Source organism: Penaeus japonicus, unplaced genomic scaffold (genome assembly GCF_977035675.1).
Source record: "Penaeus japonicus unplaced genomic scaffold, GWHDUDI00000001_assembly GWHDUDI00000022, whole genome shotgun sequence".
In the NCBI taxonomy this organism is placed as follows: Eukaryota; Metazoa; Arthropoda; class Malacostraca; order Decapoda; family Penaeidae; genus Penaeus; species Penaeus japonicus.
The window spans coordinates 4,557,701-4,572,280 of record NW_028234424.1 but is presented as its reverse complement, the minus strand read 5'-3'; the positions used below and the strand labels follow the sequence as shown (position 1 = coordinate 4,572,280).

At 29.7% G+C, this 14,580-nt stretch overlaps 1 protein-coding gene and 4 non-coding genes across 5 annotated transcripts in view; 3 read left to right on the top strand and 2 right to left on the bottom strand.

Moving 5' to 3' along the window:
* LOC122263952 (rab-like protein 2A) overlaps positions 1-14,580 on the top strand; it is a 107,339-nt gene that overhangs the window by 4,366 nt on the left and 88,393 nt on the right. The gene's annotated exons all lie outside the window — the stretch shown is intronic.
* On the bottom strand, positions 5,305-5,497 carry LOC122263972 (U2 spliceosomal RNA). Its single transcript, XR_006224151.1, has one exon. It is a non-coding gene; the product is annotated as a U2 spliceosomal RNA (small nuclear RNA).
* Positions 6,668-6,830, top strand: LOC122263955 (U1 spliceosomal RNA). Its single transcript, XR_006224135.1, has one exon. It is a non-coding gene; the product is annotated as a U1 spliceosomal RNA (small nuclear RNA).
* LOC122263960 (U2 spliceosomal RNA) lies at positions 10,355-10,547 on the bottom strand. Its single transcript, XR_006224140.1, has one exon. It is a non-coding gene; the product is annotated as a U2 spliceosomal RNA (small nuclear RNA).
* LOC147469271 (U1 spliceosomal RNA) lies at positions 11,725-11,887 on the top strand. Its single transcript, XR_015192120.1, has one exon. It is a non-coding gene; the product is annotated as a U1 spliceosomal RNA (small nuclear RNA).

The following is a 14,580-nucleotide window of genomic DNA, read 5'->3' as shown; positions in this document are numbered from 1 at the left end:
GAGAAACAAAAAATCATATTAAAGTTCTCTCTACTTCAGACAGAGAGCTGATTGTTGTTAGTATACTAGAAAGAGGGTATTTTTGTCGTAAATACTGATTCTATGATTTGGCATATGGCGTGAAGAACTACGTGTCGCATGGATCAGTACTTCCTATATTTAGTAAGATAGTATCAGCAATTATTTTTACCAACGAAGAACTGCTCTTTTTCTCTGACTTAAATGTGGCAGTCAGAAGTTCAGGAGGTATTCCTGTCCTTTCGTTTTCCTTTCCCGCCTTTCTTTAATCGATTCCTCTTTACGTCTCCTTTAACGTCGGCGCTAACATATATGTATATACATACATATATATGTACATATATATACACAAACATATATTTACATACATATACACATACACGTACACAATTGAAATATAAATATGTATATTTATATATATACATATATATTCATATATATATAATATTTATATATATATAATATTTATATATATATTTATTTATATTTATATATTTGTATATTTATATATATAAATTATATATCAAATATATATATATGTGTGGATATATATAAATATTTATATATTTACATATATATAAATATATACATATATGTATATATATACATGTACATATATTTCTATATTATCTATATATGTATACATATACATACACATATTTATATATTTTCATATATGTTTATATATTATATATATTTATATTTATATATATGTATTTATATATATATATTATCATATATATGTATTTATATATATATATTATCATATATATGTATATATATATATTATCATATGTATTTATATATATATATATTATCATATATATGTATATGTATATATTACCATATATGTATATATATATTATCATATATATGTATATATATATTATCATATATATGTATATATATATTATCATATATGTATATATATATTATCATATATATGTATATATATATTCATATATTTATGTATTCGTGTATATTTATGTATTTATATATATATTCATTTATATATATATATTTATATTTATATATGCATACATATATATTTTTTATTTATATTTATATATATATAAATATATATTAAGTATATATTTATTTATATCCATATATATAAATATATTAAATTTATAAATATATTATATGTATATAAATATATTTATATATAATAATATATTTATATATATATATATATATATATATATATATATATTTTATATATAGTATATGTATAAATATATTTAATATATATTATATTTAATTTGAATATATTAACTTTATATTATATATATGTATATATATTAATATTAATGTTTATATTTATACATTTATATATATATTTATATATTTATACATATATATACATTTATATATATATTTATACATATATATATACATTTATGTTTATATATATATTTATATATAAATCTATATTTATATATCTATACATTTATATATATATAATATATATATATATATATATATATTGATATGTATTTATATATATATTTTTTTTTATATATTTATATGGATATATATATATATTTATTTATGTTAATGTGTATATTTCTGTCTATATATATATATATATATATATATATATATATATATATATATATATATATATAGATATGTATATTAATATATATGTATTTATATGTATATATGTTTATATACATATAAATATTTATATATATATATATATATATATATATATATATATATATAAATAAATATATATATATATATATATATATATTACATTTATATTGATAAATATATTTATATGTTTATATACATAAATATTTATTTTTTGTTTATATATTTATATATATAATATATATATATATATATATATATATATATATATATATATTTACATTTATATTTATTTATGTGCATTTATATTTATGTATATTTATATACATACATATATATGTATTATATTTATATACATATATATATACATATTTATATATATAGATATATATTCTTATATATATAATGTATATATTTATATATATTTATATTTATATATTTCTATATTTATATATATATACATATTATATATCAAATATATATATATATATATATGTGTGTGTGGATATATATGAATATATATAAATCCAAATATATATATTTATGTATATATATATACATATACATATATTCATATATTATCTATATATGTATACATATACATACACATATGTATATATTTTCATATATGTTCATATGTTATATATATTTATTTATATATATATTTATTTATATTTATATATATATGTATTTATATATATTATCATATATTTGTATATATAATCATATATATTCATATATTTATATGTATATTTATGCATTTATATATATAAATATTTATATTTATATATTCATACCTATATATTTTTTATTCATATATATATATATAAATATATTATGTATATATTTATTTATATCTATATATATAAATATATTAAATTTATATATATATTATATATATAAATATATTTATATATATTATATATATTAATATATTTTTATATATATTATATATATAAATATATTTATATATATTATATATATATAAATTTAAATATATTAACTTTATATATTATATATATGTATATATATTAATATTAATATTTATATTTATACACTTATATATATATATTTATATATTGATGCATATATTTATACATTTATATTTATATATATATATTTATATATAAATCTATATTTATATATCTATCTTTGTATATTTTTACATTTATCTCTTTATATATATATTTATATATTGATATTTATGTATTTATATATATTTTTATATATATTTATATGGATATATATAAATATATTTATATATGTATTATATATAAATTTAGATATATTAACTTTATATATTATATATATGTATATATATCTATTAATATTAATATTTATATTTATACATTTATATATATATTTATATATTTATACATATATTTATACATTTATATTTATATATATATTTATATATAAATCTATATTTATATATCTATATTTGTGTATTTATATATTTATATATATATTTATATGTATATGTATTGCTATTTTTGTGTTTATATATATATTTATATATATATATATGGATATATATATATATATATATATTTATGTTAATGTATATATCCCTATATATCTATATATATATAGATATGTATATTTATATATATGTATTTATATGTATATATATTTATATATATATACATATATATATATATAGATATATATATTATATTTATATTTATAAATATATTTATATGTTTATATACATATATATTTATTTTTTTGTATATATATATATTTACATTTATATTTACTTATGTGCATTTATATTTATGTATATTTATATACATATATATGTATTATATTTATATATATATATATAAATATATTTGTATCTATCTATATATATATTAACATATATAAATTTATATTTGTATATTTATATGTTTTTATATATATATATGTATTTATGTATATTAACCCATTGCGTACGGGTGTCATGACATACGTGACGTAGGAGCTTTGGCCTGACGACGGGCGTCATGACGTACACGACGTTCGGGGATTTTGGATCACTGTGCTATTTTATTTTGCTATGAAAAAGGAATGAGTGATGATGGCTACTGCAGTCATAATTACTATAATTACCGTAATATCGTGCAAGCTTAACGTCCAAAACCTAGATGGCACCACTTTTTCCTAGCACCAGCAGGTGAGAGAGCCTTGAATGGCACCCATCCACGGTCTCTAGCAAGCACTGTCTCTATAGAGCGATGGCACACACTAAGTTGATGAACCCTTGCTCAAAACTACCGCCGATGAAGGATGTGCAGGCAGAACGAGAAGAGGAAGGTGACTCAATCCATACCCAGTGTCTAAAATGTGCTCCTGTGCCAATATGGATGCCTTTCACTGTGGCACTCACAGTCACAAGCACAGATTTCATTCCTCTTCCCTACCTCTTCTTGTTATATTTATTGTAGGTGGTTATATGTTTCGTATTCGTTCATGACAGCACAAAAATACGAAAAAATAAAGTTGCCTTTTGTCCTCCCATAAAACAGCAATTCTTCTATCACATTGAGTATAAAGAAAATAATGAGCTAATATGGATAATATACTACAATTTTAGTCAACTGCAGCACTGATAGAGCCTGTCATATGGCACATATAAGTCTCTAAACTCAATAAAACACACAAAAAAATAAAACACAAAAACCGCTCTAGTTTTACAATGAATGACTGAAAGAGAGTGGGATGCTTCAAATTATATTGCTTCAAGCGGTCTATCTCTAAAATAAAACCTATCCTGGAGTCTGGGGAAGCAAATTTATCTCCGTCTGCAATGAGTTAATGTATATATATGAATGTATATATAATGTATATATATTTATATATGCATATATATACACATTATGTGTGTACATGTGTAAGTGTATATGTATACTTGTATATATTTAATATATATGTATGTATTTATGTATGTAGTTATACATTTGCATAAACATACATGTAAATATGTACATTTATACATGTAAATGTATGTTTATATACATATATATATGCAAGTTAACACTTATATTTACGTATGCATATATGTTTGTATGTACATGGATATACACTTATTTATGTACATATGTATTTGCGTATATATATATATATATATATATATATATATATATATATATATATATATATATAGAGAGAGAGAGAGAGAGAGAGAGAGAGAGGTAGATAGATAAATATATAGATATTTACATAAATATGTATATATATACATATATATACACATATATGGATATATATACATATGTATACTGTATATATATTTATATAGAATATACATATACGTATGTTTATGTTTACTCATATGCATACACTCACATATAAACATCATACATTACAATAAGTGGCCAGACATGGCTAGACGTCGATAAACATAATTTTCCTAGACTGCAGTTTACTCCTTTACACACTTACGAACTTTCGATTGGGTTTCTTGATAAAAGATATTGTCATTTAACATAATTATCTTGTGGTAACTCTCTGGTGCAGCACAACAATAACTATGTTTTATAATTTCATTTAACTTAATATGGCAAAGCGAAGATCTGCTCTGAAATTAACTATTTATCTTCCATCCGATCCCGATCAGGTGGTAAATGTGAATAAAATGAAATGGTAAATACCATTTATATTAAGGTATTATTTCATTATTATGTTAGATTTTATGCTCCCCGTGGGGAGTGGACCAATCCCGGAGGTACTGCAATACCGGGCCGATCCGCGGCAAAGGTGGAGCAAGCCCCTAGCACTTCGCCATATTCCAAAAATCAGTTTAATATCGTAGATCCCACATGGGGATCGTATCAGATATTAAGCTGATAAGAACAGATACTACACTTTGATCTTAGCCAAAAGGCCGAGAAGCGATAAAGAAAATTGTTTGAAAGAATCCTCAACAAAATATTCCTGAAGACTTATTGTTAAAGCTTTTTCGGTTACAGAACGGCACAAGTAATGTCAAGTTGGCACTTAATTCTTAATTAGTTTCAACTACTTCTGTTTCATACATGAGTTTCGATAAAGGCTGTAATGATATTCATATATGAATAAGAGAAATAGACATCTAAAAATTATTACTTCTCCCAAAATCGTAATTTACCCAGGCATTCAAAAACATATATGCACATCCACACACACATATACATATATACATTATTAATAACACTGCCACTAAAAGAAAGGAAAAACTTGCCAGTGGCAGTGTTATTAATTCTGTTATGTGCACGTTACTGTGTTTTTTGTGATTCACATATATACATATACATATATTGTGATGTATTTTCTCCAAATGCATATATAAATATAATGTATATGTATATATATACATAAATTGTGATGTATTTTCTCCAAATGCATATATAAATATAACGTATATATACATGTACATATATACACACACGTATATATATATATATATATATATATATATATATATATATATATACATATACATAGACATATACACACACGCATACATATATATATATATATTGTGATGTATATTTTCCAAATGCATATATAAGAATATATATGGATATAAATACATATATTACATATTTAAACGTATATGTTGGAAGGTATATATTTCAGAACAATGGAATGTTAACTTGAGTTTACCCCAAGAAAAGTTATACATTTTCTATATACGAATGCTATCATATATATGTATATACATACATTGTTCAGATAATTGTAATGTTGTGTGTGTGCTTTGGATTTGTTATGAATAGATGTGCTTCATTACTAGCAAGCGAAATTAACTGATATATAGATAAACAATAATTTACTTTAGATAAACAGTAAGTTGCCACCCTGTGGTGAGTACTAGCGATATATTTTATATTCAGTTAATTTGTAAATGAATGTCATATTGGACTACTTTATGATGACAGTAATTTTTATTTTTTGAAAATTGGGTTTAGGGAGATATCAGGAGTATTTCATAAACTTAAAAGCTAACTTTAATGTATAAATCGTTAGAATCCGCGTGGTGTTTTCAGTGAGTGGCAGCGTGGGTTGGCGCGTCGGCCGGGAAGGCATACTTACCTGGCACAGGAGATACCGTGATCACGAAGGCGGTTCTCCCAGGGCGAGGCTCACCATTGCACTCCGGTGGCGCTGACCCCTGCGATTAACCCAAATGTGGTTAACTCGAGTGCGCAATTTTTGGTAGCGGGGGACTGCGTTCGCGCTATCCCCCTTAAAATGGTGAATGGATTATGGATGGAACTGATTATATATCTATAGAATGTATTCCAAAATTGGTAAGTAGTGCTTACTAACTTCAACGACCATTTAACTTATTAGGGTATTGAAATGAAAGCATTGTCATTGTTATTATTGTTATTTATATATAATAGGATTGCAAATATATTACTCTAGAGTCTAGTGACTGATGTTAGTATTTATTTCCGACTCGTTTAGCTTTGATTGTCAGAAGAGTTTTAATATTTTCATAGGGGAACAATGTGTAGCACACACGAACACACACACACACGTGGGTGTATATATATATAATTTATATATATATATATATACATAATATATATGTGTGTGTATGTATGTAAAGGATAAGGATAAGCCAGATATGCGGAGCAGATGCTTCATCTCAATAGCGAGCCCGACCTGTATCAGGAAGTCTATGTAAATATTGGGGCTAATATTTATATCTACGAAGCGAAGGGACTTCAAACAGTTCGTGGGAAAAGGACAGTATCAAAAACTGTTTCAGTTATGATGTTTATTTTTTAACTTAGGCTCCATTAACCCACAGCGGACGGGTGTCATGACATACATGACGTAGGAGCTTTAGCCTGACGACGGACGTCCTGACGTACATGACGTTCGGGGATTTTGGATCACTGTGCTATTTTATTTTACTATGAGAAAGGAATGAGTGATGATGGCTACTGCAGTCATAATTACTATAATTACCGTAATACCGTGCAAGCTTAACGTCCAAAACCTAGATGGCACCACTTTTTCCTAGCACCAGCAAGAGAGAGAGCCTTGAATGGCACCCATCCACGGTCTCTAGCAAGCACTATCTTTATAGAGCGATGACACACACTAAGTTGACGAACTCATGCTCAAAAGTACCGCCGATGAAGGATGTGCAGTCAGAACGGGAAGAGGAAGATGACTCAATCCATACCCAGTGTCTAAAATGTACTCCTGTGCCAATATGGATGCCTTTCACTGTGGCACTCAGTCACAAGCACAGGTTTCATTCCTCTTCCCTACCTCTTGTATTTATCTATATTGTAGGTGGTTATATGTTTCGTATTCGTTCATGCCAGCACAAAAATACGGAAAAAATATAGTTGCCTTTTGTCCTCCCATAAAACAGCAATACTTCTATCACACTGAGTATAAAGAAAATAATGAGCTAATATGGATAATATACTACAATTTTAGTCTACTGCAGCACTGGTAGAGCCTGTCATATGGCTTATATAAGTCTCTTAACTCAATAAAACTCAAAAACAAAACAAAACACAAAAAACGCTCTAGTTTTTCAATGAATGACTGAAAGAAAGTGGGAATGTTCAAATTATAATGCTTCAAGCAGTCTCTCTTTAAAATAAAAACTTATCCCGGAGGCTGGGCAAGCATATTTATCCCCGTCTGCAATGGGTTAAGGCCAATACACTTCTGCAAATGTTAATACCAACCTTTAAGTCTGTCTGAGTAAAACTGAGGGTCATGTGATATGAACCCTGTCAGAACAGCTCTTTTTACTTCTTCAACGGAGGGAAAATTGGTACCTTTCAATTATTTTATTTAAAGTTTGGAAACCGAGAAGTCGGGGCTGTAAGGTGGGATGTTTGGACGATTTTCCATCGAAATTCACGTAGCACAGATCATGTCTGCCGTGAGCGGGTGCATTGTCGTGGTGGAAGAGAACAGAACGCGTTGATGCCGCTTTCCAGGGCGTTTTTCTGATTTTTTTTTTTTTGAACAGTTTTCTCCAGACACATTCATAATAAGCAGATGTAATTGTTTTGTTGCACTCTGTATTCCAGAAGACTGGCCATGAACTTTCTTCTGAACGCTCAGATTTTGCTTTGACTGGTCCACATCCACCCCTGGGCAGCCATTGCTTTGATTGAATTTTGTCCTTGGGATCGTACTGACCGAGTTTCATCCCGTCACACTTCTTTGCAGAAAAGCCTCAGAGTCGTCTCTCCACATTTTCATAATCTCCAATGAAAGACCTACCCTTGTTTGCAACTAATCTGGGTGCAACAGCTGAGGGGGACATATCGAGCGGAAAGTTTGTTCAGCGCCAAACTCTCCACCAGAGTTGTGTCAGGACCCACAGAGATGTTGCGTGTGTCTGCTACTGATTCAGTGGTTATTCGTCAATCCCTTCATCAATATTTTCCTTACAAACTGACGTTGATGGCCTGCCACCGCGGGGCTCATCATCAATTTCGTTTCTTCCACTTCTCACAATCGACTTATCCATTTGTAGATTGTTGATTTCTTTGGGTCATTGTCACCATAAACTTGTTCCAGAGCGTCAATGATTTGCCTATTCTCCCAATCGAGTTTCATCATAAATTTAATGTTTGTCCTGGCCTCGATTTTGGGGGGATTCCATGTTGCTTGAATTGTACCCGACTTCCAACTGCATTTAAGAGTTTGAACACGTTATAACACGTTTATATAAGAATGTTTAGGTGCATCTAATCAAAATCCTTCCATATGATTTTTAATTATGGACTTTTTCCACGAACTTTTTGATGCCCCTCTTGTATATATATATATATATATATATATATATATATATATATATATATATATATATATGTATGTATATGTATGTGTATATGTATATTATATAATGCACACACATGCACACGCACACACACACACATACACATACACATACATATATATATATATATATATATATATATATATATATATATATAAATAATTATGTAAATATATGCATACATATAAATATATGTATATATATAAATTATATAAATATACACATATATATATATAAATTATATAAATATACATATATATAAATATATATAATATATATAAATATATAATATATATATAAATATATATAATATATATAAATATATAATATATATAGATATAAATAGATATAGATATATATATCTATATGAATATAGATATATATATATAAATACATATATATAAATATAAATATAATTATATATACAAATATCAATATATATAATATATATATAAATATTAATATAAATATATATATATATGTATATATAAAATTATATATATATATATATTTTATGTTTGTGTGTGTATGTAAATTCATGTATATACGTATCCTAATGTAAGCATTCACACACTTTCCCTCCGCCACCCGTCTCCTTTCTCTCACCTCTCTCCTACCCCGCTCTCTTACATACACACTTTTTAAGTATGTGTGAGTAATATGGTAAGTGATGGCGATTATGTTATACAAGTACAAATATCCTAGAGTTTATAGAACTAGGTAAACAGGACAATTATTCCGCAAAAGACAAATTTGTCTTATTACTTGCTAACTGTATCTCCACTTTCCTTTTTACTACATCCTGTAACAAAGTGTTACAAATGACTAGCATGGAATTTGATTGTTGACTGAACTGCCTATATATGTGATTCAATGTTAAAATTAACATGCAACGATTAGGTTCTTGTGTATGTAATGATTAGCAGATATATTCCTCCCCGTGGGGAGTGGACCAATCCCGGAGGTACTGCAATACCGGGCCGATCCGCGGCAAAGGTGGAGCAAGCCCCTAGCACTTCGCCATATTCCAAAAATCAGTTTAATATCGTAGATCCCACATGGGGATCGTATCAGATATTAAGCTGATAAGAACAGATACTACACTTTGATCTTAGCCAAAAGGCCGAGAAGCGATAAAGATGATAGTTTGAGAGAACCCCAACAAAATATTCCTGAAGACTTCTTGTTATAGTATATTATCTTAAAGAACGGTATAAAGGATGTTAAATTTTTATTTCATTTCAACAAATTTTGTTTCATACATGAGTTTCGATAAAAGGTGGCTATAGTGCTCATAGTTTATTTGATTATCTTTGGATCGAGTTCGTGCAGGTTGATATTTGAAAATCAATAAACCTCGAAACCGTACGTTGTGCACCCTCTTGTGCATAACACAAATTACGGTCACATTTGTGTGTATGTATATAATATATATATATATATATGTGTGTGTATATATGTATATATGTATGTATGTATGTACTGTATACATACACATATGATGGATATTCCCGTCATACATATATATGTTGTAATGCATAGATCATAATATACTTTAGTTCACCCAGAGAGGTTATGCGTTTTCACTATAGGAGTATAGCCTTATATATATGTATGTATGTATATATATATGTATATATATAATGTATATATACGTATATATATAATGTATATATATTTATATATATAATGTATATATATATGTAATGTGTATATATATAGAGGGAGAGAGAGTAGAGATATAGGGAGAGTTTTTATTGATACGTATGTACAGCATTATACAAGTATGCATTTTAACACTTATTTCCTAAAATATGGCCAAATAACAAGTATATATTATTTTTTCGGATATATATAATGTTTGTGTATTTGTGTGTTTTTCACTTCTTTTATAAAGAGATCTGCTGTATTAAGCAAGCGAGATTTACTGATAAGTAAAGAGTATTAAAGAAAAAAATCAGTTAGTGTAAATCTTTGAAATTTTGTATTGATCTTTTTATATTTACCTTTTTATTGCATTCCATTATGACCTCTAAAAATTAAAACTTTATATACCGAATAGTCTTAATAAAACTCATGAATAGACGAGCTTTATATAATTTGTTCCAGTTATTTTATGTCCGGTAACTACAACTGTGGATAACATTTAACTTTAAACCATTTTGTTTATTTTTGAAAATTAAGTTACGGTGAAATTCAGAAATACTATTGAATATAATCAAAGGCTAACTTTTATTTTTGTATAAATTGTTGGAGTCCGCGTAGGGTTTTCAGTGAGTCGCAGCGTGGGTTGGCGCGTCGGCCGGGAAGGCATACTTACCTGGCACAGGAGATACCGTGATCACGAAGGCGGTTCTCCCAGGGCGAGGCTCACCATTGCACTCCGGTGGCGCTGACCCCTGCGATTAACCCAAATGTGGTTAACTCGAGTGCGCAATTTTTGGTAGCGGGGGACTGCGTTCGCGCTATCCCCCTTAAAACAAACAGGCAGTAAGAGAAACTAGTGGAGACAGTGAAAAGTAAACGAGTAGTTCTGTTTTGATCTCCAAGAGGAAATTTAATAATACAACTGTGCCATAAATAAGATATTGTGTATAAAATTAACTTTTCTTTCTTTGTTGGATTTATTGGGTATCAACCAGCGGCACATGCTAAGGTCATTAAGCCTATGTTCCCATTTTATCTTATCAATCTAAAGGTCATAACATTTTGTCTCCTTTAGAAAAGTGATTACTTTTTAAATTATTTTTTCATTGTTTGATAATAATTTTTTGATGTATTCCATGTTTTTTATTTGTAGGTAGTTTTTTAATTATTTGCCATTGTTAGGTGGTTGTTGCAATGGCCACATTGTGGAGGGATATTTTTCTCTGTTTAGGGAGTGAGGTGTGTCAATCGTGTGGCATTGACCCTTATTCGGGCCAACACCACCCCCTCCCTTCTGTTTTTTTGTTTTTTTTTCTGTGGGCTGTGTCCCATTGTTCTATTTCCATTTTGAGTTTGGTGATTTTGAGGTCGGTCCACTCACTTTGCCACAGGAGACGAATTTTTGCTTTTATAAAAGAGACAAAACACCTGAGATCTGTGCGGACAGTGCCAGGCTCCAGAACACCAGTTGACCCGGCTAATTTGTCAGCCTGTTCATTGCCATGAATACCCGAGTGTCCAGGTACCCATATCAGCTTGATTGATTTGTTGGCACTATGTAGTTTACGAATGATATTACCCTTATTTCATTTTTGGTGGTTTCTAAGGATTTAATTGCTTTAAGTGAACTTAAAAGGCTTTTTTGGAGAACAATAATATCGGGAGCATAGGACGACGCTAATAGTAAAAGGGAGTTTAATTTTGATCCAAGACTTCAACAAATCCATTGTATAATGGTAAACGCGTGGATTACGTTTGGAAGTGCCTTGTCCGCCGGTTTTTATTTTTTTTCCCTCCTATCCCTCGCTTCCCGAGAGCCTCTCTCGGGAATTTTTTGGAGACAGTAGCCTCCATGGCTGCTCCCCACTGCTAGGGAGACGCCCGGTGGAAGATGATCTCTTTCGAGCAGACCAAAAACCAGACGAAGTCCTAGTTGAGGTCGCCTGGACAAGAAGGTGCGATCCAGATAATGATTTGGTATCATCCTCCTTATGATGCAATTTCCATTATTGTTTTATTCAATTCTTTAATTTGAGTCATTAAGTCCTTAACAATTTTCTTAAGTTCAGAAATTTCTTGATCTTTTGCTGCGAGCGGATAAACACTGCTTGCACTTGAAACATTGTTAGTTACTGCTGAAGCGTAAGAAATATTGGGTTTGCTTGCCAAACCTTCAACTTTCTTCTTAGCCTCACGGTAGCTAACATCGTGCTCTCTCATGTATGCCAATTTCTCAGTCTCCTTCTTCAGTCTGCTGCACTCAGCAGAGCCTGACTGATGGGGACCTCCACAGTTAGCACATTTGAGTGCGTTTTCCGTGCATGTGGTATCATGTGCTCCAGTACATTTACCGCAAGTGAATATGTTAGTATCCTTATCAATGCATCTTAATGAGGTGTGTCCAATTTTTTGGCATGTATTACAATGCATTGGTTTTTGGATATAAGGTCTTACTTGAACGATCTCATATCCGACTTTAACAGTACTTGGGATTTTTGGTGTAGAAAAGGTCAAGAAACACAATCGGGTTTTTGTTCGCACATTCCCATCCTTCTTGGTCATGCAATTTACGTCTACTACGCTTTGGTCCTTCATGGCCTCAAGAATTTCACTTTCTTCCATTGTCCTCAAATCCCTATGAAAGATTACTCCCTTACAGGTATTTGGGCCAACAGGAATAAACATCTTTACTTTGAGGTCATGAATTTGCGTCAGTTTAAGCAAATCCTTAACCTGAGATTTAAACTGCACTTTAACAAGGAGGCTACCATCTCGCAATTTTCGGACAAAATTAAAACAGTCTTTTACTTGACCATCAAGGACCTTCTTAATGATAAAGGGGCTGACATTCTGCTGGGATTGATTTTCATTCATGCATCGAATGTTTACACACCTTGCATTCTCCGGGGGGATATTAATTAGTCTTCTGGGTCGGTCATTGGTCGGGGTTCCTTCAGGGGTCATAGTTGTCTTAGAGGAGTTATGAGTCACCCCTCCTTGAGGAGGAAGGGTAGCCGGGGAATCAACCATACTCGGGTGTCGGACCAGGTCCGAACCCTGGGCCAAAGCCCGTTGTCCTGAGGGGACTACCTGTCCCTTAACTATTGTATCAACCTAATCCCAATAGCTAAGAGAATATACAGTCTTTTTGTTACACGCCCCCCTCCCCCTAGTGGAAGCCTGGTTGCGTTCTCTAGTACCAACTATAGGATCTGAGTTGTTTGGAAGACACTTTCCTACCGCCGAACCTGCCTAGTGCGAGGGTCGGTAAGTCGGTGCCCACCCCCCAAGCGAATACGGGAGCTCACAAGGAAACTCCAGTAGGCTCAGGAAAGTCACACAGAAAAAAATGGGAAAAATTCAGGGGAAGAAAAGAGTTGCGCCCAAAGGACGCCCCAGACTCCTGGGCCTCCCTACCCAGGGGTCACAGCCCGTAAGGGCTACCCTGGGGTAGAAGAGTGCTGCGGGTCTGGGGTGGGGGCCGACTACTCCGACTACTGTAGCCTCGTGTCACCTGCAAA